Below are 25,540 nucleotides of genomic sequence, written 5' to 3'. Positions count from 1 at the left end.
TACCTTCTCTTGAGAGATCCATCTCAAGTCAAAGCCCTTGGTATCTCCCACCTCCTAACCATCAGTGGTGATGGTTTTTTGTGGTCAAGGCTAAACAAGAGGCAAGAGGGGCCACAATATCATATCTCCTGCCACTCTCTACTTTCTTTCAATTTCATATATAAGTCTTTAGTTGTTGTTGTTTTAACAATTGGCCCAGATCAACGAGGTATGGGACAGAATACAGTGGAACCCTCGGTTTTCGAACGTAATCCGTTCCAGAACAGGTCAACTTCCAAAATGTTCAAAAACTGAAGATCAAAGGGCAGTCAGCAAAACCCTTTGAAAAAATGGAGAAACATGCCTCGGAAGCCGTTTGACTTCTGAGGCGTGTTTGAAAACCGAAGCAATTACTTCTGGGGTTTCGGCGTTCGGGTTGCAAATTGTTCGTCGGTGGAGACGTTCAAGAACCGAGGTTCCACTGTATTTTTAAATGCTTGGCAGGCATACCCTCCTCAGATGCAGCATGTTCTCAGTTCTGGCACATAGCGTGTGGAGAGAACCTGTGGCAACTTAGGAGCCCTGTTTTGTGAGTAACTATGACATACAGTGGTACCTCAGGTTAAGTACTTAATTCGTTCCGGAGGTCCGTACTTAACCTGAAACTGTTCTTAACCTGAAGCACCACTTTAGCTAACGGGGCCTCCTGCTGCTGCCTCGCCGCCGGAGCACGATTTCTGTTCTCATCCTGAAGCAAAGTTCTTAACCTGAAGCACTATTTCTGGGTTAGCGGAGTCTGTAACCTGAAGCGTATGTAACCTGAGGTACCACTGTACGTCTGAACGAGAGCAAAGCAACCCAAGCAGGGATCGGCACAGGTGTGCAGATAAACAGAGAACTGTGAGGAAGTGCGTAAAAGCCAAGTTGCCGTTACTCTGCCTTTTCCTAGGCCTAAGACCCTCGTAGGAAAACGGCGCACTTTGGTTCCAGCAGCTCTCTGTGACTTGGAACGCAGCCCAGGCTCATTCCCTGTGCAGCCCCTGCCTCCTGTTCTGGTCCCCGTTCCTTCCTGCTGTCAAGCTCTTTGCGAACAGAGTTTGCTGAAAGAGAGCATCGCCTCCCCTCACCCTCCCCCTTGCCGCAGGCAGGCGAGCAATATGGTACAGTGAGGTCTCCAGCTTCCCTTTAGTCCCTTCCCCGCTGCTGTCAATGTCATAGGGGCCAGTGTTTAAGCATTTTCACGCTGTATTTGAAATGAGATTATAGACTGGTCCACTCAATTGACTTAATGGATTTTAAGAGAGTAGATCCTATTAATGCGGTTGGTGCCCCAGGGCGTCTCTCCTACTGCAGACAAGATAATCTGCCATGCAAATTAAATCCTGCCTCAAGATGCAGGGTCTGCTTAATGTGATCCATTACACAGTTTACTTGTTTATATCTAATATTGTAACAGGAATAGGCTTCTGAGCAGCAGGACCCAACTGAAGAGAAGAGTAAATTACCAGGAAAATGAGCTTTTAGCGCCTCTCCCTCTCTCTCCCTTCTTTTCTCTTTTCCTCCCTCTCTCTTGAAATCAGGCTCTTTGCACACAGGGAGACAACCAGGGAAAATAAAGGAAACGCAAATGGCTGGGTGGTGATTTCAGTTACCTCCCTGGCTGGTTGGCTGGCTGGCTGGCGTAAGGGCATTAAGAGATAAAAGGTGCTAAACTAGAGGCGGTGAAGACATTAAGAGCCCCAAAGAGGTCCAATTCCTTCTTCAGCCATTCAGGAACAGAATCGACTCTTAAAGGTGGAGAGAAAGAGATTCACCAAGAATGGCCGTCCTATCCTAGATGCACTTGAACTAGCTTCTTCCCACGAGCTACCAATCTGTAGGTTGATGATATTATATCTCATGTTGTTGGGTGATCTTTGAGCAGTCTCAGTTATCCCCGGAGAACCGTCCTTTGCAGGATTGACACCAAGTTTTGAAATAATCACACCAGTGCCTCTCTCAAATGAGTACACTTTAATTCACTGTGACTGGATGATATCCACTCCAGTTTGCACTAGAGCTGGGCGATTTATTGATATATTGTCCAAAACTGGTTTGGAGTCCTTATCGTGATATCGGTTTCATAATTTTTCACCTGGCAATATATTGCAAGTCATGATGTGTGTGTGCTATGCAAAAAATCAGTGCTTTTTTTCTAGGGTGACACATACCCCTAAACATTTTGTGAATCTAAGTTTGGCCTGCCTCATTGAGGGGCAGTATTTCAATATGAGGAGGAAAATGAGAGTACCCCTAAACATATTTTTTTTTAGAAAAAAAAAAGCACTGCGAAAATCACAATGTGGGAAGCACTGTGAAGCCAGCAAATGCCTCTACATAGCTCCGTCCTTATTTCAGGCATTGTGACATGTATCCTTGCAAGAAGGTGGTATATTATTATTATTTTTATTATTATTATTATTATTATGGCTTTTTTTCAGCCAGAGCTCAGTTCTGGCACCTCTCAGGTGGGTGCCATTGCCATTATAAGGGTGGTGTTCATGGTGAGTTCTGGCACCTCTTTTTCTAGAAAAATAGCACTTCTTGTTATTGTTGTGTTTGTTTGTTTGTTTGTTTGTTTTAATTCCACCTGCTGTACCCCCTGCTTCCTTCTTCTTAATGGAACAGCAGAGGCACTGATGTCTTCCTGCTGCCCCCCTGGATTTTTTTATGAGAAAGAGAGAGAGAGAGTCTCCACCAGGAGTCAACAAACTTTTTCAGCAGGGGGCCAGTCCACTGTCCCTCAGACCTTGTGGGGGACCAGACTATATTTTTTGGGGGGGGGGATATGAACCAATTCCTATGCCCCACAAATAACCCAGAGATGCATTTTAAATAAAAGGGCACATTCTACTCATGTAAAAACACGCTGATTCCCGGACCGTCCGCGGGCCGGATTGAGAAGGCGATTGGGCCTTAGGTTGCCTACCCATGGTCTATACCACTGCAAGAGACAGTTTCTCTGCGACCTCCTTGCCACCTGGAGTGAAAGATAAGTGGAGAGGGGAGCTGAACTGATTCATTCAGCTCAGGTTTGGGACCTACCAGTGTGTGGAAACTTGAGCTTCGTTTTTTCTTCATAAGATTTAACCAAAAAGACCTCTCTCTCTCTCTCTCTCTCTCTCTCTCTCACACACACACACACACACACACACAAGCATGTACCGTATACTGAGAGCAGGGGAACAGGATTTTGGCTGGAGCCCTTGCTATGGCCATTGTGGTTTTAAAAAACAGCATGAGTTGCAGAAAGGAGAGGAGAATGGGATGGGAATCCTGGCACCGCCGCTGGTACAGTGCTCCATACTTTATTCCCAGAAACAGACATCCATGTTTCCATACCCTCCAGCATTTCTCCACTGAAAATAGGCATGTCCTGCCAGAGCCTCCAGCATTTATCCAATGAAAATAGGGGAGTCCTAAGGAAAAGCAGGACATTCTGGGATCAAATGAAAAACTAGGACGGCTTCTGTAAATCCGGGACTGTCTCTGGAAAATAGGGACACTTGAAGGGTCTGGAACTATAACTGAGGATCCAGGCAGGACTGGATCCTAAGTCTATAGACTCAAGGCAATCATGGAAGTTTCATGGCAATAGGAAGGAATATCAGGGTCATCACCTGGAAGGAAGAATGAAGGATGGCTGTTTTAATCTGGGAAACAGGGCAGCAAATCAGAAGTCAAAGTTTGGCTCTGAAATAGTACTCTGTTCTAGAACGAGTCCCAAAACAGAACTGACCTGGTCTGTGTTAGTTCAGAAAGCAGGCTGGCACTAGAATGGGAGACGAAAGATGAAGAGGTAAAATCAGTTATGATTAAATGGGCACGAGATGTAAGTCACAACATTATGATGGAAGATTGGGAAAAATTATGGAAAACTGATTTAAAATTTACAGATTGTTCCCTACTGAAGGAGAATTACATGAAGATGAAAGTTATGGACTATATGGAACTGGCGGAAATGACTGGCAGAATCCGAGACCAGGGAGAAGAGTTGGTGGAAGAAGATTGGAAGAAATTTAAAGACTACTTAGATAAATACTGCAAAATTAAGGAATGTTAGAATGATGTCGGAATGAAGTTAAGTGGTGTTGACAGTAATGTTATAAAAGAGTATGTAAAAATGGATTGTTATTAGGTGAGAAGGTAAAGTTACAATACATTAAGGTAAAGGATTAAGATAAAAACAAGGAGGGAAAGGATTTGCTGAATTAACTAATTGAACTGGAATACAAAAAAGGGAGGTGTGAGGAGGTCAGGGAAACAAGTAAATGAAATATAAGGTATAAATGAAAAGATTGATTTGTTTTTAACTGTTTTCTATTTTTTTGTACTTTGTATTTTTTCTTTGTATTTTTGTACTTCTTTTTTTCCCTCTTTTCCCTTTTTTTCCTCTTTTTTACTTTGTAACCCTTTTCTTTTTGTAAAACTTTAATAAACATCTTTTTTTAAAAAAAAAAGAATTACATGAAGATGATGTACAGATGGTACACAACACCAGTGCAGTTAGGGAAAATGTACAAAACTAGTTCAAATATATGTTGGAAGTGTAAAGAAAAAGAGGGGACATTTTATCATATGTGGTGGGATTGTAAGGTAATTTTAAAAAATTGGGAAATGATATATAACGAATTGAAGAAAATATTCCGTTTAACATTTGTTAAAAAAACCTGAAGCATTTCTATTAGGGATTGTAGGGAAAGATCTGCCAAAAAAGCTGAAAAACATCTTCATGTATGCGACAACGGCTGCGAGAGTTTTAATAGCACAAGGATGGAAGACTGAAAAAACCCCAACTAAAGAATCATGGCAGGAAAAATTGATGGACTATGCAGAACTGGCAAAACGGACATACAAGCTACGGGACAAGGATAACTGTGACTTTAAAGATGAATGGGAACCCTTTACAAAGTATTTGAAGACACGACAAAGCGAACTGGACTCCTTGGCTGGTTTTGAATAAACATTCACAGACTTTTTATTGATAATTATTACTTAAATAGTTTGAGGATCTATACAATTGTGTAACATGCAGAAAGCAGCATCTTTAGTGAAATCAAAGACTGGAACTGAGGGAAGTCAGGGGGTGGGCGTGGGGGTGTCTGTGGGGGAGGGAGGGGAAAGGAGGAAAAAGGGGGGAAATAAGGATGATATGTTTCTGGACAATATGTTTTGTTTTAATTTTGAATAAAAAAGTAATTAAAAAAAAAGCAGGCTGGCAGCCCTCTCCTACGCCAACATCCCTTTGCACCTTCAGTGGTTGGTGAAAAGGATGTGCTCCTCCTAGTTGCAAACTATGTGACTCAGCATCAACGTGTTCGCACATCAGCCATAAACAGCTGCAGAGGTGTGACATATATTACACTGTTCCAGAAAGTGGACGTGATGTAGATTATTGGAAACACCCAAAGCAATAAATCAATAGCAGGGGAGAATGCACAAAATGTCGTTGCACTGGACACTGACCAGCACAGAAGCGATGCTACAGCTTTGTTCATATGTACATAAATCAAAAGATTTCAAGGCAAAAGGAGGTTAGTTAATGAAATAACGGCGAAGAGGCCAGATCAATCACAGACTTGTGCAATAAAGAGAAAAGAATTAAAGCTAGGGCCGGCCCTACCATTAGGCAGAGGGAAATAGGTGGCAAATTCTCACAGGACAGCAGCAGCCCCTCGGTTCTGGACCCCCAACTATTCTCCTTTGTTGCCACATGACCTCTTCTGTGCTTTTTCATCTAGCCTGCTGTCTCTGGTGTGGTGGGATGCTATCCTGTCACCAATGTTGCAGCAAGATTTAAGTACAGTCCAGTTGGCTCCTACACATGAAACCGGGAGGAGATGCCATCTTGTCCTTTGCCTCGGGCGGCAAAACGTCTTGAGCTGCCCCTTTACTAGAACAACGTCAAATTATCCTGCGGATATCTCTTAAGTATTCCAGGGATTGGGCCAGGTAGACACAAGGATATCTATTATCATGAAACTGCGGGTGTTAAGTAGAAGCAACAGTTAAATACAATGACACAAAATTTTTGCAAAGCACTCAAACATGAAACAGGCCCATGAGAAGTGGTCTCTCACATCAAGTGCTTTATGAGAATCACACAAGAGGCATTTAGCAGAGGTCAAGTCTCTTCTTTTTTCTTTTTTTAAAGAGTGCTTTCTTTTACTGAAAATCTGGAGATTTTCAGGACTAAGCGACTCGTGGCATTGCGTGCTTTGGTTTAAGATGTGTGGATCTTTTAGCAGCCGCAAATAGTGGGGGTGCGTAATCAGGATCAAGACTCCGGGAAGCAGGGAGAAATTAACCCTTCTGTGGCAGTTCTGATGAAAACCACACACACCAAGCATTGGGAGGGAAAGGTGTTAAACAGGGAGCAAAATAAACAATGGAAGAGGAGCCCCAGGGCACTGACAGGCAGCTACCAACAACAGCAGTGCCTCTATGCTTTTATTTGCAAGACACCTGTACAAAACAGGGCAAACTTAGTTGGATTCTACCAGTCAACTGTCTGATGGAGAAAGAGATGCAGGGGAGATTCAATCAAGCCTGTCTCAAACGGCCAATAGGTAGGGGGAGACCCTTCAATCCGAGCAACCCTCATTTGTTCACACAATTTCCGATCCAGCTAGGAAGTTTCAAGACACGGGAAACCATATTAACAAATTTTAAAATATCCCCTCAACACCTCACCAGAACCAAGAGACTGCATACAAAGCGAGCATGAATTTCGGTGCATTTCAAATTTCAAGGTGAAATGTCTAAATTTAGGAATCTCCCAAAGTGTTGTTTTCCACAATTGTTCATACTTTACAAAGGCTGGTAGTTGCATGCTCCTGTATGGTACCTTATGGTTTGGAAACAGTTTGAGCCAGACATCTTGTTGCAGATGAGTAGAAAACAGGGAAAGACCAACATTTCTCCTGGCTGTTGCCGTTAACACATATAATTGTCAAAAACACTGGCATCCCTATGACCCGGACACATCCAATGGGTAAGGTAAAGGGTAAAGGGACCCCTGACCATTAGGTCCAGTCGTGACCGACTCTGGGGTTGTGGCGCTCATCTTGCTTTATTGGCTGAGGGAGACAGCGTACAGCTTCCGGGTCATGTGGCCAGCATGACTAAGCCGCTTCTGGCGAACCAGAGCAGCTCACGGAAACGCCGTTTACCCTCCCACTGGAGCGGGAAAACCGCCTATTGATCTACTTGCACTTTTGATGTGCTTTCAAACTGCTAGGTTGGCAGGAGCAGGGACCGAGCAACGGGAGCTCACCCTGTCGCCGGGATTCGAACCGCCAACCTTCTGATCGGCAAGTCCTAGGCTCTGTGGTTTAACCCACAGCGCCACCCTCGTCCCCTGATCCAATGGGTAGTGGCTGTAAATGTCAAACAATCAGAAGCAGTTATATGTTTTTGCCTCTGGCACACATTAAAAAAAAAAAATCATGAAGGCAGACAAAGGAAGCACCTGAAACAAGCAGTGTCCCTGTAGGTCCCATGATTCTGAGACCTGTCTCTCTCTTGTCTCCCAATTTCACAACTGCGCTGGGTTCAAATCCTATACACTGTTCAAAGAACGCTGGTGGTCCTCTCCCTGCTCCCCACTCAAAGAGGCTTTCATCGCCGGCATTGCTACATGTTGAAAGTTGATGATCTGCCCCTCTGTTCTGCGCTGTCATAACCCTTTCGTCCATTATGAAACTCCATTGAGATGGGAGAGGTAAATTACGCTATCCATCAACAAGAGTTTGTGACAGCAGGTTTTTACGCAGCGACCACCAAACCAGGCATCTGTCACTAACTTGCCTCCTGGTGAACCAAGGTGCACTGTTCCCTCTTCTCCCACCCACCTCCTGCGCCCCAGGTGAGGTATGCCGGAGCTGCCACATAAGGCCGGTTTTTTTATGGGATGCCTTCTTATCAGGACCCTGAAACTATTTGAGACATGCAGGCAGACAAAAGGCCTGTCTCTCAGCCGCCAAGCAGACTGAAGGGATCTCTTTCAGCGATCACAGATTGCTCTGTGTTCTCTTAATTGACAGACCTGGCCAACTCTGACAGCAGTGGCATGCAGCTGCTTCTGGGTACTCCTCCTTCGGCAAGGCCACCTTTCAGCGGGGAAATTGCTCTTGATTGGTGTTATTGAGGGCAGCTCCTCTTTTCCTGCACTCGAGGCCTGAAAGATGCTAACAGCTTCTCGTCGGGGACCTTTCCTCTCTTGCGGGCACCGCTCTCCTTCCCCAAGACCACAGGGCAGGGTGGTGTTAACGGGAAAATCTGAGGGTTCCCTTGGACAAAAAAACAAAGACACCAACCAGGATTACTTGGAGCAAAACAGCAGCCTGTAGGCTTGGCCTTTATTGATCTGTTGCAACAGGATGCTCCTCTCACCCGCAGGAGAGGAGGGACCTAGAAAAATGGTGTGCAAGGCCTTATAAAGACTTTTGAAATTGCCACCCTGTAGATCAAGACCACCCCCAGAAACATCATACATACATCACAGAAGGGGTATAACCTAAGACCAGCCCTCAGATACATCACACCTATATCACAGAAAAGGCGGTCTAAAACAGAAATTTTAATATTGTTTTTCTCCTGTTGTTGTTTCTCTCCTGTCTGGCAGGTTACTTGATTGGTTTTCCTGGGTAGCCTGGCCAGTCTTTCATAATGATAAATACTTAGTTCCTGGGCCATGTCACAGGCTCACACCCTATTCAAACACAGACATACCCTTAAGACAGGATTTGTGAAGGAAAAAACAATGGGGAGGCTTTTCCATTTTGACCTTGCAGAGAAAAGATTTGGTCGGTTTAGGAATCAAAATGGTTCCAGGTTGGCCTTCCTGTGCTGATCTATGTATGTGCTTGGTTGGTACACTTATGAACATTACCATATATCTAAGACCATGAAATTCCTATGACAGTGGCCACTCCCCTCGCTGTAAATCGTTCACACTCATTTTCTAATGAGGTCCAAAATCCCAAGGCCATTCAAGGGTCCAAGATTCTGTTTATTTTCACTTGCGGGATCATAGTAATAATGATGATGATGATGATGATGATTTATTACTTATACCCGCCCATCTGGCTGGGCCTCCCCAGCCACTCTGGGCTGCTCCCAACAGAATATTAAAAACGCCATCAAACGTTAAAAACTTCCCTAAACAGGGCTGCCTTCAGATGTCTTCTAAGTCAGGTGGTTGTTTATTTCCTTGACATCTGATGGGAGGGTGTTCCACAGGGCGGGTGCCACCACCAAGGAGGCCCTCTGCCTGGTTCCCTGTAACTTCGCTTCTCGGAGGGAGGGAACCGCCAGAAGGCCCTCAGAGCTGGACTTCCGTGTCCGGGCTGAACAATGGGGGTGGAGATGCTCCTTCAGGTATACTGGGCCGAGGCCATTTTGGGCTTTAAAGAGCAACACCAACACTTTGAATTGTGCTCGGAAACATACCAGGAGCCAATGTAGGTCTTTCAAGACCAGCGTTATATGGTCTCGGCAGCCACTCCCATCAACTCATCCGGCTTCAAACTGTTACAGGTGCCAATTAATGCTCATTCAGTCTTTTAGTGCCGCGACACCTACAACTTGGGAACTCCCTACCTATTTACATCAGACAGGCATCTTCGCTGTACTTTTTATTTGGTAACACCTTCTAAAAATATTTTTAATCAGGCAAACTTTTCCAGACACATATCAGTTACATGTGCTTCATCATTTTAGCTCCTGTTGATTTTAATCATCTTCTGAATCTTTTTAAATACAATAATTTTAATGTTTTTTAAGATAGGTTTTAGTAAATTTCCAGAAATTTCACATAAACATTCCAATAAATAATAATTTGTTTTGTTTTGTCAACTTCCCATCCCATTTTCCACTGTGTTTTTTTATTTCTCCCCCTTGCTGCACCCGATCTTCCTTCTCTTATATCATAACAATAATACAATAATCTCTCATTCCTTCTGCTGCTCCTAGTTCAAATTCTTCTGGCAAATTCATCATGCTATGATATTTCTTTAAATAGTCCATTTGTTCCATAAAGCCATCATCATTAAGTTCTCTTAGCTGTTAACTTGGTCGGTTCAGTATAGCCCATCACTTTACTTGTGCATTCTTCTTTCTTTAACGTTGTAATGATATTTTTAATGTTTTATTTTATATCTTTGTAAAACCCTTAGAGGTGGGGCTTGTTTTTTTGTTTTGCAATCAAGCGGTATATAAATTCTGTTAAGCAGCAGCAGCAGCTTACTGGGCCCATAACTGGACAGGCTTGCAGTTTTGCTGAAAACAGGAGTTTTTCGTTTCTCCTGCTTTAAAAATGCATGTGAGCACTTCCATAGTGTAGAGACACCGTGAAGATTGTTTGGCATCTAAAGAAGTCAGGAGTCAGAAAATTGTTTACCTGATCACTCTCTTCCTCAAACAAGGTGGGCATTTATTTATTTATTTCATTTTAAACCAGTTCTTTTTCCTATGTAAATCAATATAATCAAGGTGACCATCTATGATAGCATTTTAAATAATGATAACAATAATAATAATTGTTATGTACTGAAGTTCTCACCCTGGGCCAGCAGGGGGATACTGCAGATAGTTATGCAAATGAAGGATCGAAAGTGACGTTCAGTGATTACAGAAAATGGTTACTGTTGCATTTTAGTAGAGCTCTATATAAGCAGGCTGACTGAGCTCCTCAGTTCAGTTCTGTTCCAGCTTACAAATAAAGAGCTGCTTTGGAAGAATCACTGTGTCGTCTGATATGTTCGCCCACAACTTAACAATAATAATAATAATAATGCAATTCTAAAATAAAACTAAAGTATAAGGCAGTTTACAATGGAATAAAAGCAGCAGTAAAAGCTAGGGAAGCACATCAGCTCTTTGGGGGAACCAAATAATGAGACAAATCTGGGTGAAGTTGTTGGGGTGTTGGGTATTCTCCCCCCAAGTTGAAGTGTGATGTCAGTAACATACCCAACCCAGCTGGGTCCCCACAAAACCTGGTGCTACTATTCTGTTCCTGTACCGTATAGCTTTATGTTTTCATATGTCTCTATATTTCTGTAGGTTCATGGGCTCTGCCTGTAAATTTCACCCACTTTGGCCCCAAGGGAGGAAAGTTAAGGTTTGTAGATTCCTCGTTGGAATGAATAGAGATCACAGAGCTTTGTTTTATACAAAGCAGCTCAGGACCCAAAATACAGATAGATAGATGATAGATAGATAGATAGATAGATAGATAGATAGATAGATAGATAGATAGATAGATGATAGAGATAGATGATAGATAGATTAGATAGATAGATAGATAGATAGATAGATAGATAGATAGATAGATGATAGATAGATAGATAGATAGATAGATAGATAGATAGATAGATAGATAGATGATTGATAGATAGATGATAGATGATAGATAGATAGATGATAGATAGATAGATAGATAGATAGATAGATAGATAGATAGATAGATAGATAGATGATAGATAGATAGATAGATAGATAGATAGATAGATAGATAGAGATGATGATGATAGATAGATGATAGATAGATAGATAGATAGATAGATAGATAGATAGATAGATAGATGATAGATAGATAGATAGATAGATGATAGATGATAGATAGATAGATAGATGATAGATAGATGATAGATAGATAGATAGATAGATAGATAGATAGATAGATAGATGATAGAGATGATAGATAGATAGATGATAGATAGATAGATAGATAGATAGATAGATAGATAGATGATAGATAGCACAGAATGACTCAGAAACAGATTGGAATTTTTAAAAACACAGAGATACAAAGCAAAACCTGTTTCAAAAGTCTGTGCCTAAGAAGACCTATCCCTGGAAGCAATCTTAGCTGCCTGCCAAAAGATGAGCAGGGCCAGCCAAACATCTTTGGATAGGGCAGTCCATTTTCTTGGCACTGTAAAGACTCTGTCCTTGGTGTCTATTCACTATACTTTCCCTGATGAGTGGGAGATACTGAGCAGCCTATTAGGAGATCTTAAAATTTGGCCAATTTCATACATAAGGTGACAATTACTCAGATACTCCAATCCTGGATCGTTTAGGGCAGAGATGAAGAATCTCCAACCTACAGGCCAAATTTGGCCCAGGAGGGGTCCCAAATCGACCCACCATGGGGGTGTTTTTCCTGACGAGCCAAACTACTCCCTATCTGATATCATATTTTATGTTAGGTATAGAGCATGTACCAAAGTTGTTGGATGGATTTCAATAAGCAGGAGAGGATATATAAAATTTAATTTATCTCCCCAGTCTCAGTTGAGTGGGGTTTAGAACTCTACTGATTTAAAATATTGCCATCCCTTTGCAGAGTAAAATGGAAACTTGAGACTAGACTGTTTAGCCTTAAATATGCTTCTCAAGACTGCCTTAGCAGTCCGAGTTTCCCCTTTTTCTCTCCTACAAAAATAATCAGGCAACAAACTCTGTAGTAAGTATAAGAAAATGCTATGTTTACTCACATTTAAGTCTTGCCAGGCTTCAGCAAGGTACAGTGAAGAATACAAGGCAGGCAGTGATACTTTATTCTTACTTTCTACATTCTAAAATGTGCTAAGAGCAAACGACACGTCCATCTCCACCAGCAGGCAGATGAAAAAGAGAGTGATCTGAGGCAAGGAGGAAATACTAAGGATTTAAATCTTTTGCCTAAGTTTCCCGCCACAGAATTAAAGGGAAATGATATCACGGAGGTGCTCTCTCTAGGCATTCAGCTCTCTTCATAAACTTGTACACTAAACATAAATTGGCATTTTGGCTGCAGATCTTCCCTACAGATTAAAGTGGCTTAAAGTGAGCTCCTGGTTAAAGCTCCCAGTTTGCTGGAGCAAAGCACAATCTCACCATTCATCAGCTGATGGGAGCAGGAAACGATTTCCATTGAAACCACAGCTAAGGACCCCTGACCATTAGGTCCAGTCGTGGCCAACTCTGGGGTTGCGGCACTCATCTCGCTTTATTGGCCGAGGGAGCCGGCATACAGCTTCCGGGTCATGTGGCCAACATGACTAAGCCGCTTCTGGCGAACCAGAGCAGCCCACGGAAACGCCATTTACCTTCCCGTTGGAGCAGTACCTATTTATCTACTAGCACTTTGATGTGCTTTCGAACTGCTAGGTTGGCAGGAGCAGGGACCGAGCAACGGGAGCTCACCCCGTCGCAGGGATTCGAACCGCCAGTCTTCTGATCGGCAAGTCCTAGGCTGTGTGGTTTAACCCACAGCACCACCCGCGTCCCTAACAGCTACAGTGGAGCAAAAAACCCTCCATTTTAGCAGTGCTTTTGATAGGAACAGCTTCCTGCTCCTGGAGGAATCCTCTTTGGAGGTGCACTGGAATCCCATTAGGAATGATAAGGCAGAAGTCAAGGAAGCCAACAGAAGGCGAAGACACGGCCTATGATAGGTACAGATGACTAGTTGTTTCCCAACCACCATCTTCCTTGCTGTTGAGTTATATAGTGACCATGGGGGAGGAATCTGAGAGCCAATGCCACACCCTGGGCTGGTTGTAAGTAAGAAGGCAGGCAGATGGGGGTTGGCTGAGGGCAGACTGAAGTTGGGGGGGGGTGTCCCATTCTCTGCATTGGGTCAGCCCCCAATGCTTCACTGATTCAGTAGCCTTCCAGGCCCCAAGGGTGGGGAGTGCCGACTGAGAAGATTCCTTGTTTGCATTGCATGCGGCTCCGAAAGAATCGAAAGCTGCTTGAGTGGAGAATGGACTGGCGCAGGCAGTTTCAGAGCTAGTCCTGTTTTGCTAGTCCTGTACTGGGTTGTTGTTTTTAAAAGCAATATATGGTCTCCTTCAACATGCACTATGCTGTCTCTTTCAACATGCGCACATAGGTTATTAAATCAGCTCTGATCCAGAAAAGTATCAATTGATGGCAACTAAACATTATAGAAAGGACGTGGGTGGCGCTGTGGGTTAAACCACTGAGCCCCTCGAGCTTGCCGATCAGATGGTCGGCGGTTTGAATCCCCGCGACGGGGTGAGCTCCCGTAGCTCTGTCCCTGCTCCTGCCAACCTAGCAGTTTGAAAGCACACCAGTGCAAGGAGATAAATAGATACAGCTCCAGCGGGAAGGTAAACGGCGTTTCCATGCACTGCTCTGGTTCGCCAGAAGCGGCTTAGTCATGCTGGCCACATGACCCAGAAGCTGCACACTGGCTCCCTCGGCCAATAAAGCGAGATGAGCGCCGCAACCCCAGAGTCGGTCACGACTGGACCTAATGGTCAGGGGTCCCTATACCTTAAACATTATAAGCAAGCTGGTTTCCTGCAAAGCAGCGTGGGTCGGAAGCACCTTGGCAGCGGGTTGGCTACTCCTGAGACCTTCCCTGCCTCCACGGAAAGTGGCCGTCGTTCTCCCAACCTTGCAGGGTTCCAGATGCATTGTCTGTGAGGTCAACGTGTCTGGAACGCTGCACATGATTTCCATTGGGTGGAGAAAGCATGGAGCCACCCCTCCCTTATCTGCTCCGAGATCTCCCTCCCATCACTGCTTCTCAGCAAAAGGAGCAAGCAACGAGGCTTTTAATTCATATGGCTGCGTGTTATATTTAGTTAGCACCTGGTTATTCCCAATGGGAAGGAAGGACCCAGGGAAGGCTGAGCCCAGAGATGGGGGTGAGGGCAGGCGAAGGTGGGAGGGCTGTAGCAGAGCTGCACAAAGTTGGTCTGTTTGGCCGCCTTTGTGTCACTCTTGTATTTACTGGAGGCAGCAGCAGTTTGTTCTGTTCTTTCAGCTACTGTATGGGACCCGATCAGGGTGCAGATGGAGCTACAAAGCAGCCCTTGTTGTCCGTAATCTGAGTCACATGTCAGACTCTTTATTTGCTGTCAGTGGCTTTATTAAAGTCTACAGTTTCAGACCCTCAAACCTTGCCTATTGTGTCCCATGGCCCCACAGATTCTCCTAGGGAGCGCTCACAATTATCAGCTCTCTCACACGAGCACAGAAGCACACTCGGGGGAGGAAGGGCTGACTCCCGCAAGCCCGGGGGATGCGTTTCATAAATTCGGCAGGCAAGGCCAAAGGAGCTGGTGCGCACACAGGGGAAGGAACAGTCTCCTTAATGCAGGGAATATGCTGCATTTGGGCGGCAGGGGCTTTGGGGGGCCACGATTCAACACAAAGGACAGAGACTTGTGTAAAGCAAGACCACCAAGAATTGGAATGCAAAGTCCTATACAGTGGTACCTTGGTTTACGAACTTAATCTGTTCCAGAAGTCTGTTCTTAAACCGAAACCATTCTTAAACCGAGGCGCGCTTTCCCTAATGAGGCCTCCCGCTGTTGGTGCCCTTCCACCATTCGGCTTCCGTTCTTAGACCGAGGTAAAGTTCACAAACCGGGACACTACTTCCGGTTTTGCAGAGTTCATAAACCAAATCGTTCATAAACAGGACTGTTCTTAAACCGAGGTACCTCAGGATGCGAACGGGATCTGTTCCAGAGCCCCGTTCGCATCCTGAACAGAACGTAAGACGCAATGGCGCATCTGCGCGTGCGTGGGTCGCGTTTTGCCACTTCTGTGCATGCACGTGACGTCATTTGGAGCATCTGCGCGTGCGGCGAAACCCGGAAGTAACATGCTCCATTACTTCCGGGTTGCCGCGGAGCGCAACCCGAAAGCGCTCAACCCAGTGACATAGCGTGGGTTGTCAGCACCCAGGGCAAGGCAAGTAATTTGCGCCCCCTAACCCGCGGATTTGCGCCCCCTGACCCTAACCCCCAGATGTTGCGCCCGGTGCAGCCGGCCCCCCCTGCACCCCCCACGCTACGCCACTGGCTCAACCTGAAGCACATTCAACTGGAGGTATGACTGTACCACTGTATAGAATTTGGGAAATAATTCCTCACTATCCTCACTATTTGGGCTGTGTTTCCAAAGGAGGCCTTGCTGAGCCCCTGCTCTACTGTTTGAACCAAACACCAAACTACTTGCCATACACACACATTAAAAAAAACCAAGTCTCTGTTGTGATTGGCGTTAAGGGCCACGGACTCTAACTGGCATTTTATCTTACAACTGCAGACCCTCCAAGTGCCCCTATTTTCCAAGGACAGCCCCAGTTTTACAGAAGCTGTCATGGTTTCTGATATGATACCAGAGAGAGACCCGCTTCTCCTATTTTCACTGGAGAAAAATCGTAAGAAAGCACATCTCATCTAGATTAACTTCATCCAAAAGGAAAGAAGCTGTGTTACTGCCATTGCTAATGGGTCATCATCGTGGAGTAGAACACCCCTATTTTCATCGGAGAAATGTTGGAGGGTATGTTCTTAGGAGAATATCGCCGAAGAATTGATGCTTTTGAATTATGGTGCTGGAGGAGACTCTTGAGAGTCCCATGGACTACAAGAAGATCAAACCTTTCCATTCTGAAGGAAATCAGCCCTGAGTGCTCACTGGAAGGACAGATCCTGAAGCTGAGGCTCCAATACTTTGGCCACCTCATGAGAAGAGAAGACTCTCTGGAAAAGACCCTGATGTTGGGAAAGATGGAGGGCACAAGGAGAAGGGGACCACAGAGGATGAGATGGTTGGATGGTGTTCTTGAAGCTACCAGCATGAGATTGTTCAAACTGAGGGAGGCAGTGGAAGACAGGAGTGCCTGGCGTGCTCTGGTCCATGGGGTCACGAAGAGTCGGACACGACTAAACGACTAAACAACAACAACAATGTTCTTAGGGGTTTTTATCTTTTCCCCAGACACAGATTAGTCAGCCTTTCATACTGATGGAACCTTCAAATAAAAGATGATTCTCTGACGGACCATAAAATAGAGAACTGTTCTCTGTTAAGAAGAGAAAATGGACACTCTAGAATGTCACGCTCAGTTGTTGCTCCTGTATCTTAAACTATCGTTAGCAACTGCTTTCAAAAGCAACAGAAAGATGACAAAGCACCTCTGCACTCCCCACCTGAAATGTAATGTACACCAGGAATTAGAAGCTCTGGTAATAGTTGCGTTTTTTTATTCCCAATCACTGCAAAGGTTTGAGGCAGAAAGCAATTACAGCCCACTGAGAGGCCTCCCAAAACCAACAGGTGATTAGGGTTGCCATATTTTAAAAAGTAAAAACCAAGACACCCCTTTTTTTTTTGCCTAAGATCCAAAACGGGCGTCAATTCCGTCTTTGAAATCCCATTAATGTCTGGATGTATGGCAGCCCTACAGATGATGCTATCTAGGAACCCACGGCCTACACCTTTTAAAATAATATTATTATAGACTGAAATAGACGCCTGTCAATGCACAGGGCAGGGGCTCATTTTTTTGCTGCATTTACAGCAAGAAGAGGTGGCAAGTTTGATCTATTTTTGCTATATTGTTTTAACGGGAGATGGGGTTTTAACTTGGGTGGGTGATGTTTTATTTGGGGGTGGGGTTGCTCTAAATTGTTTTTAAATGTTATATGTTAATTTGGATTCTTGTATTTGTATTTGTTATATGTTAATTTGGGTGTTTGTATTTGTTGGCGGGGGGACTACTGGGGGCTTTTGCTGGGGAGGGTATTTTTCATTCGTTTATATACATTAGAATTGTTTCTTATTTTAATTATTTTGATTATGTATGCTGTGCCTTTATATGGTAACTTTCTGTTGTGAACAACCCTAAGACCTATGGGTATACAGCAGTTTACAAATTGTTGTTGTTGTTGTTATCTGAGGAAACGGAGTCTCTTTAAACCAAAATGTTGTTTATGGTCTCTCAGTCCAAAATCTTTAATTTTTTTAAACTTTAAAGAAGCTTATATGATTAGAAATGGACCATATTTTTGATCATAGTAATACCAACTTTCTCAAAACATTATTGACTGTTGAATCGGAGGTATTTTTTCTGTTTGTGCTGCTAAGATGCTTTCATGTCTATAAACAATGAAAATGTGAGGAATTGATAGGAAAAATTTATGGCTATGGCCAAAATTATTATTTCAATAAATAAATAAAATTCGATACAAAAGGGAACTTTACGGGAAGGCAAAGCTAATGCAAGCACATTTCCCCCCCCCAAAGATTTTTATTAAGGTTTCAACAGATTTTATAATAACAAACAAGACAAAACAACACAATAACAAACAATAAACGGTAAAAAACACAAAAATCAAACAAAAATATATAAGTTCAACTCTTAATTTCATATAACTTACTTTCCCGACTTCCTCACATCTCCCTTTTCTGTATTCAAATTTCCAATTTAGTTTCAGCAAATTCTTGCTCTATTTTGACTAATTTTAATATTACTTAATTTCTTTTAAATTAACCATTCCCACTGCTGTCCACTTATCTTCTAATCCCCCATCATTGATTAATTTTACTGTATTTCTTTACTTGTTACTTATAAAACATCTTTGCATATTCCTTTCAACTTTGTCACTAATGCCACATTATCTTAATGCAAGCACATTTTGATGAGTTGGTACTCTTTTTTGATTGTCAAAGCAAGATGAATACAGTACTGAAAAATATATTATTACTTCCCCACCCCAATAATGGCAAGCTGTATAGCTTTTGTGATTGTCGTACACAAGATTAGTTTTAGGGAGGACACAGATCTCACAATGCTTTGGGGGGGGGGGGCGCAGTGGTACACATACCCCTAAACATTTTGTGAATCTTTGTCCTTTTGTCCATTTACTGTACAGTGGTACTTCGGGTTACAGACGCTTCAGGTTACAGACTCCGCTAACCCAGAAATAGTTAAGAACTTTACCTCAGGATGAGAACAGAAATCACACGGTGGCAGCAGGAGGCCCCATTAGCTAAAGTGGTACCTCAGGTTAAGAACAGTTTCAGGTTAAGAACAGAACTCCAGAACGAATTAAGTTCTTAACCCGAGGTACCACTGTATTTAGTTTTCCTGATTTGAACTATAAAATTGTGGTTTTCTTGAGTCAAAATGAGAGTACCCCTAAACATTTTATTTTTAAAGCACTGGTGATATCCAACATGCTCAGAGCAGACAAAGTCTGTTGATTTCAGTGAATCTACTCTGTAGCTTGGATATTGCCTTTAGTATTTAGATATTATTCTGTTTAAACTTTAACTAACTGTAATAAACAAAACAAGAAAAGGACAAGCCCTTTTGGAGGCGGTAAGGATGGCCCTGTGCTCCTCATGGCCACGGGCACTAAAATTATAGACAATTCAGCTAAGAAGCAGTGCTGACAACAGAAGATGCTGTGATGTGGATGACGGTAGTCCCAGGTTCCATTCCTGCATCTCAAGGTAGGGCTGAAGGATGCTGAAATCCCAGAAAGCCATTGCCAGTCACAACAGGCAGTATAGTACTGGGGTAGAAGGACACAGATCTCACTTTCTGCAATCGCCCCTTATAGTGTTGTGCTGTAGTTGCTGATTTGTGGGGATTTTTTGGCATGCTGCCCCACAAGGTTGCCATTATTCTGGAACAATTTCTTTGAAAATGCTTTTTCTTCTACTGCAAAACGTCTTAACTTTTGTTAAAGATCCAGAACGGAGCCTCAATGTTTTCATTTGTGCAGGACTTGCAAAATCATCGCCCCAGTTTCTTTGTGGAGGGGATGGGGGGTGCCATGTGTTTTGTGCCACTTCCCTCTGATTTGTGCAAGCAGGCAGTTTGCAAGCTCAGTTCAAAAGAGAGAGATGGCCCTTAGATGCAATGGTACCAAGTCCAAGTAGAGTGGTACCTCTAGTTGCAGACACGATCCGTTCTGGGGTGCCATTTGCACCCCAAAAAGTCTGCAACTAGAGCGGTGTTTCTACGCATGTGCAAAGCATGCAGAATGCTTCTGCGTGTGTGGCAAAACCCAGAAGTATAAACTTCCGGGTTTGCTGCATTCACAAGCTGAAAAGACGCAACATGAACCTAACACAACACGAGGTATGACTGTACTACCCATGGCAGACAAACTTTCAGTGCAGTAGCAAAGTTTGCCATAGTTCAGGCAGGCATGTAGTTGCTCCTCTAATCTCTGAAATTCCCACGAGATCCAAATTCTAGCATACTAGGCATTAAATGCAAAAAAAAGGTTGTGAAATGTGCATATGTTCCTAAATCTGACATTGACTGGCTGGAGGATCACAAGGGTACGCAATGGTTGTGACTACAACCATGTAACTTTTCCCAATTCAGGCCCCAACCCACCATTAGAGTAGAAATGGAAATCCCACAATCAGGGCTGATCTACATTCCTGCTTCCCCACAGCTTTCATACCTTCCAACATTTCTCCGATGCGAATAAGGATGCCCTATTCCATCATGATGATGACGATAAAGAAAGATGATGATTTTAATAATTATACCCCACCCATCTGACTGGATTGAACCAGCCACTCTGGGCAGTTTCCAGCATAAATAAAAACATAATAAAACAGTAAACATATATATATATAAACTTCCTTATACTAGCTGCCTTCAGATGTCTTCTAAAGGTTGCATAGTTACTTATCTCCTTGGTTTGGTGGGGTGGCATAACTCCACACCCTCCAACTTTTCTCCAAGAAAAATAGGGATGGAAATATGGACATTTTGGGATCAAATCAGAAACAGGGATGGCTTCTGTAAATCTAGGACTGTCCCTAAAAAATAGGGGTGCTTGGTGGGTCTGTCTTTCCCCATGATCTGAAATGTGGAGACATGAAGGTTCAGCAAAATTCTGACTCAATGGAAAGTGGGTCTCCAAAGCAGTTGGCACCAAATCACCCCATTATGTGAGTGGTGCTGTGGGTTAAACCACAGAGCCTAGGTCTTGTCGATCAGAAGGTTGGCGGTTCGAATCACTGCAACGGAGTGAGCTCCCATTCCTCGGTCCCTGCTCCTGCCAACCTAGCAGTTCAAAAGCACAAAGTGCAAGCAGATAAATAGGTACCGCTTCGGCGGGAAGGTAAACGGCGTTTCTGTGCGCTGCTCTAGTTCACCAGAAGTGGCTTAGTCATGCTGGCCACATGGCCCGGAAGCTGTACGCCGGCTCCCTCGGCCAGTAAAGTGAGATGAGCACCGCAACCCCAGAGTCGTCCGCGACTCTGCCTAACGGTCAGGGGTCCCTTTACCTTTATACAAAGCACCAAAGCAAGGTCTGAACCAAATCTTGTCTTCCATGGACACCTCTGTTTTAAACATACCATTAAACATAACCATATTTTATATCGTCATTGTGAACTATAGCCGTATAACAATATTTTTAGGTGTGAATTGCTTATGGTCAATAGTTCTTACATTGTTCCATTTGTGATCCAAAATATATTGGACTTTTAAAAAAATCATTTTGGCTGGGAGGGCACCTTTAAATAATGCTTTAGATATAGAGTTTAATATCTGGATGTCTTGTACTGGACAATTTATTATTATATGATTAAGGCTTGGAGTTCTTGTACTATTTTTGTCTTTGCTCCGAAACTTAGTGATTCAACCTCCTTGATTTAAGACCTGCTTTCCCCCACCTCATCCCTTTTTATAACTTCTTCAAGAGATATAGATCAATTTGAACATGTCACGTAGTCATATAACGTTTTGTTTTGAACGGCCTCCGTTTCCTCCTGCACTTTTGCAGAAAAAGTACTTACCGTAAGTGGGGGATGTTTGGGTAATGTAAGTTCTTCCATCGTTGGAGCTTTTTAGAGAAACACGCAGTTTAAAGCTTTTAACTACTGAGGTGCCATCTTTGTGTTTGTAATTACCGTATTTTTCGCTCTATAAGACGCACCAGACCACAAGACGCACCTAGTTTTTGGAGGAGGAAAACAAGAAAAAATATTCTGAATCTCAGAAGCCAGAACAGCAAGAGGGATCGCTGTGCAGTGAAAGCAGCAATCCCTCTTGCTGTTCTGGCTTCTGGGATAGCTGCGCAGCCTGCATTCGCCCCATAAGACGCACACACATTTTCCCTTACTTTTTAGGAGGGAAAAGTGAGTCTTAGAGAGCAAAAAATATGGTAATCATTGTCATATTGGACTACTATCTATAATCTTATTCTATTTTGTGTAAGCAGATCAGGGTCTCTTTTTGATTAAAGTACCGGTACATGCCAAAACAGGGGAAAGACAGGCATCTATACTCAAATGTGGGGAATACCAGCACTTCAATGAATTTTTGGATCTCTATGTACTATACCTTCAAAGCATATTCAAAACACATTTCCCCCTTCAATGAATTCTGGATACTGTAGTTTGTCAAGGGGTTCTAGAAATAGTAACTCTGTGATGGCTAAACTGCAGTGCCCATAATTCTTTGAGGGGGGAAATGTGTTTCAAATGTGCTTTACAGGAATATTCTACGTTCACAGCTTCACCCATTTAGCTTTTCATGGTAAAAGTAGCAAAGAGAGGGTAGGGACATCAAACATTTAAAACGTCCCTATACAGGGCTACCTTCAGATGTCTTCTGAAGGTTGTATAGTTACTCATCTCCTTGACATCTGAAGGGAGGGTGCTTCACAGGGTGGATGCCACTATGGAGAAGGCCTAGTTCCCTGTAATTTTACTTCTCACAGTGAGGGAATCACCAGAAGGCCCTCGGAACTGAATCTCAGTGTCCGGACAGAATAATGGAGGTGGAGACGCTTCTTCAGGTATACTGGGCCAGGGCTGATTAGGGCTTTAAAGGTCAGCACCAACTCTTTAATTGTGCTCAGAAATGTCCTGGGAGCCCATGTAGATCTTTTAGGACCAGTGTTATGTGATCCCGACAGCCACTCCCAGTCAAGGGTCTAGCTGCCGCATTCTGGATTACAGTAGTTGTAGTTTCTTGGTCACCTTCAAAGGTAGCCCCATGTAGAGTGCATTGCAGTAGTCCAAGTGGGACTAAGCATGTACCACTCTGGTAAGACAGTCTGCGGGCAGGTAGGGTCTCAGCTGTCAGACAGCTGTCCTGGATACAGAATTGACCTTCATCTCCATAGATAGCTGAGAGTCTAAAATGACTCCCAGGCTGCACACCTGGTTCTTTAGGGGAACAGTTACCCCACTCAGGACCAGGGAGTCCCCCACCCAGCCCCTGTCCCCCTAGGAAATATCATTACTTTGCCAACGATAATGCCAACATATTTGCCTTCCTTTGCTATATTGTGGCTCAAGATTGAGTCAGGGACCTGGCTCAGCTTATATCTGTCCGGCAATTATTGAAACCTTAGAAATAATAAAACTGATGCCATGAGATATAACTAGACTGGACAACAGAGCAGACCTTGTCTCCTATATGTGCCATATGTATTTCCCCCATCCTGCACTAGGCAAGAGTTCCTCTTGAAAGGAGCTGCTTTAGCTCCTCTGAGAGTGAATGTGCTTCATGCCTTCCTTTGGTCGCACGTTTGGGGGCTTGAGAGCTTGGTGGTTTCAGAGAGGAGCTGGACTTATTTTGCCTGCACGCAGTCTGTGGGTGTTTGCACACACAACACTGCTGTGTGTTTGCCTTTGCCCAGTCAAGTGAGAAGCGCTGAGCAAAAACAAAGCTTATGGTGCTCCCTGCTGGCCAATTACCTTTTTCAAACCCAGGTGGTCAATCCAGCTCTCTGGCCTCCTCACCTTCTTAAAAGCCTTTGTTTGAATGTTGCAGGCGGCAGGCACGGTGATCCGCTGTCCTTCAAAAGGACAAAGCAGGCCTAAAGTCCTTGATGTTCCAAAGCACCGCCAATTTTGCTCCTATTTTGAATCTTTGCTGGTTCAAAAAACTGGACGTGAATTAGTGTCATAGCATCGTGGAGTTGGAAAGGGACCCTGAGGATCATCTAGTCCAAGGTCTCCCAAACTCAGATCTCCAGTTGGTTTTGGACAACAACTCCCATCATCCCTGAACACTGGCCCTGCTAGCTAGGGATGATGGGAGTTGTAGTCCAACAACAGTTAAAGACGCAAGTATGTGAAAACCTGATCTAGTCCAACCCCCTGCAATGCAAGAATATGCTGCTGTCCCATACTGGGATCGAACCAGCGACCTTGGTATTATGAGCACCATGTTCTAACCAACTGAACTATCCAGTGGTCCATCTGAGCTATCATCTGTTCCATTTCCCTCCTATTCCTCACTCCTGTTTCCTGTCGGAGATGTTTCAGCAAAGCTTGCCAGCCTTTCAGCTCATCATTGTGACTGACTTCCAACAGCAGCTTGATGTGCAGGCATCATTGTGTGGTAATGCATATCCCCCTGTTGTGAGCAGCTTCTCTGTCTGATGTTCTGCGCATCAAACCAATGACAAAAGCAGGGCAGGAGAGTTTCCAGTAAGATATCTGGCAACCAAAACTTCCTCTCTGGAAACTCCAGGCTTTGCCTGAAAAGCATTGTCCCTCATTCTCCACGTTTGTTGTTGTTTAGTTGTTTAGTCATGTCTGACTCTTTGTGACCCCATGGACCAGAGCATGCCAGGCACTCCTGTCTTCCACTGCCTCCCGCTGTTTGAACAAACTCATGCTGGTAGCTTCAAGAACACTGTCCAACCATCTCGTCCTCTGTCGTCCCCTTCTCCTTGTGCCCTCCATCTTTCCCAACATCAGGGTCTTTTCCAGGGAGTCTTCTCTTCTCATGAGGTGGCCAAAGTATTGGAGCCTCAGCTTCAGGATCTGTCCTTCCAGTGAGCACTCAGGGCTGATTTCCTTCAGAATGGTAAAACTAGTTCTTCACCACTGGTTTAACATCGAAAGGTCGGTTCATTTCTTCAGTAATTGCTTCAGTCTTCGGGAGTGGAAAAGGACTTCAGCTGGGTGACTGTGGCAGAAGGGACAGGATGATGATGTCAGTTGTGTGGGACTGGTGAAGATTGACATTGGGGAACAGGAAGCTGCCTGATATTGTACCAGACCATTGGTCCATCGAGCTCAATATTGTCTGCCGGGGGTTCAAGCAGGGCACATTCCCAGTCATACCTGGAAATGCCAGGCAGTGAACCAGGAACTCTCTGCATGTAAAGCAAGTTCTCTACAAGGGAGAAGCAAGATAGAGCAAGGGAGGCAAAGACAGGTACATGAGGCAGGCAGGCGGCAGGCCCTCCAAAGGTCTCCATTTTCCAAGGACAGGTTTACAGAAGCTGTCCCGGTCTCTGATACAATCCCGGAAAGTCCTGCTTTTCCTTAGGACACCCCTATTGTCATCAGAGAAATGCTGGAAGGTGTGGTAGGACCTCCCTATTTTCATCAGAGAAATGCTGGAGGGTATGGAAATTTATTCCTTCCTTCCTTCCTTCCTTCCTTCCTTCCCCATCCATCTGGCTGGGTTTCCCCAGCCACTCTGGGCGGCTTCCAACAGAATATTAAAATACAATAGTCTCTTAAACATTAAAAGCTTCCCTAAACAGGGCTGCCCTAAGATGTCTTCTAAAAGTCTGGTAGTTGTTTTTCTCTTTGACATCTGGTGGGAGGGCGTTCCACAGGGTGGGCGCCACTACCAAGAAGGCCCTCTGCCTGGTTCCCTGTAACTTGGCTTCTCGCAGGGTGGGAACCACCAGAAAGCCCTCGGTGCTGGACCTCTGTGTCCGGGCAGAACGATGGAGGTGGGGACGCT

The sequence above is a fragment of the Podarcis melisellensis genome (assembly GCF_964234715.1).
Source record: "Podarcis melisellensis genome assembly, chromosome: 5".
Classification (NCBI taxonomy): domain Eukaryota; kingdom Metazoa; phylum Chordata; class Lepidosauria; order Squamata; family Lacertidae; genus Podarcis; species Podarcis melisellensis.
Note: the sequence above shows the minus strand (reverse complement) of the source record.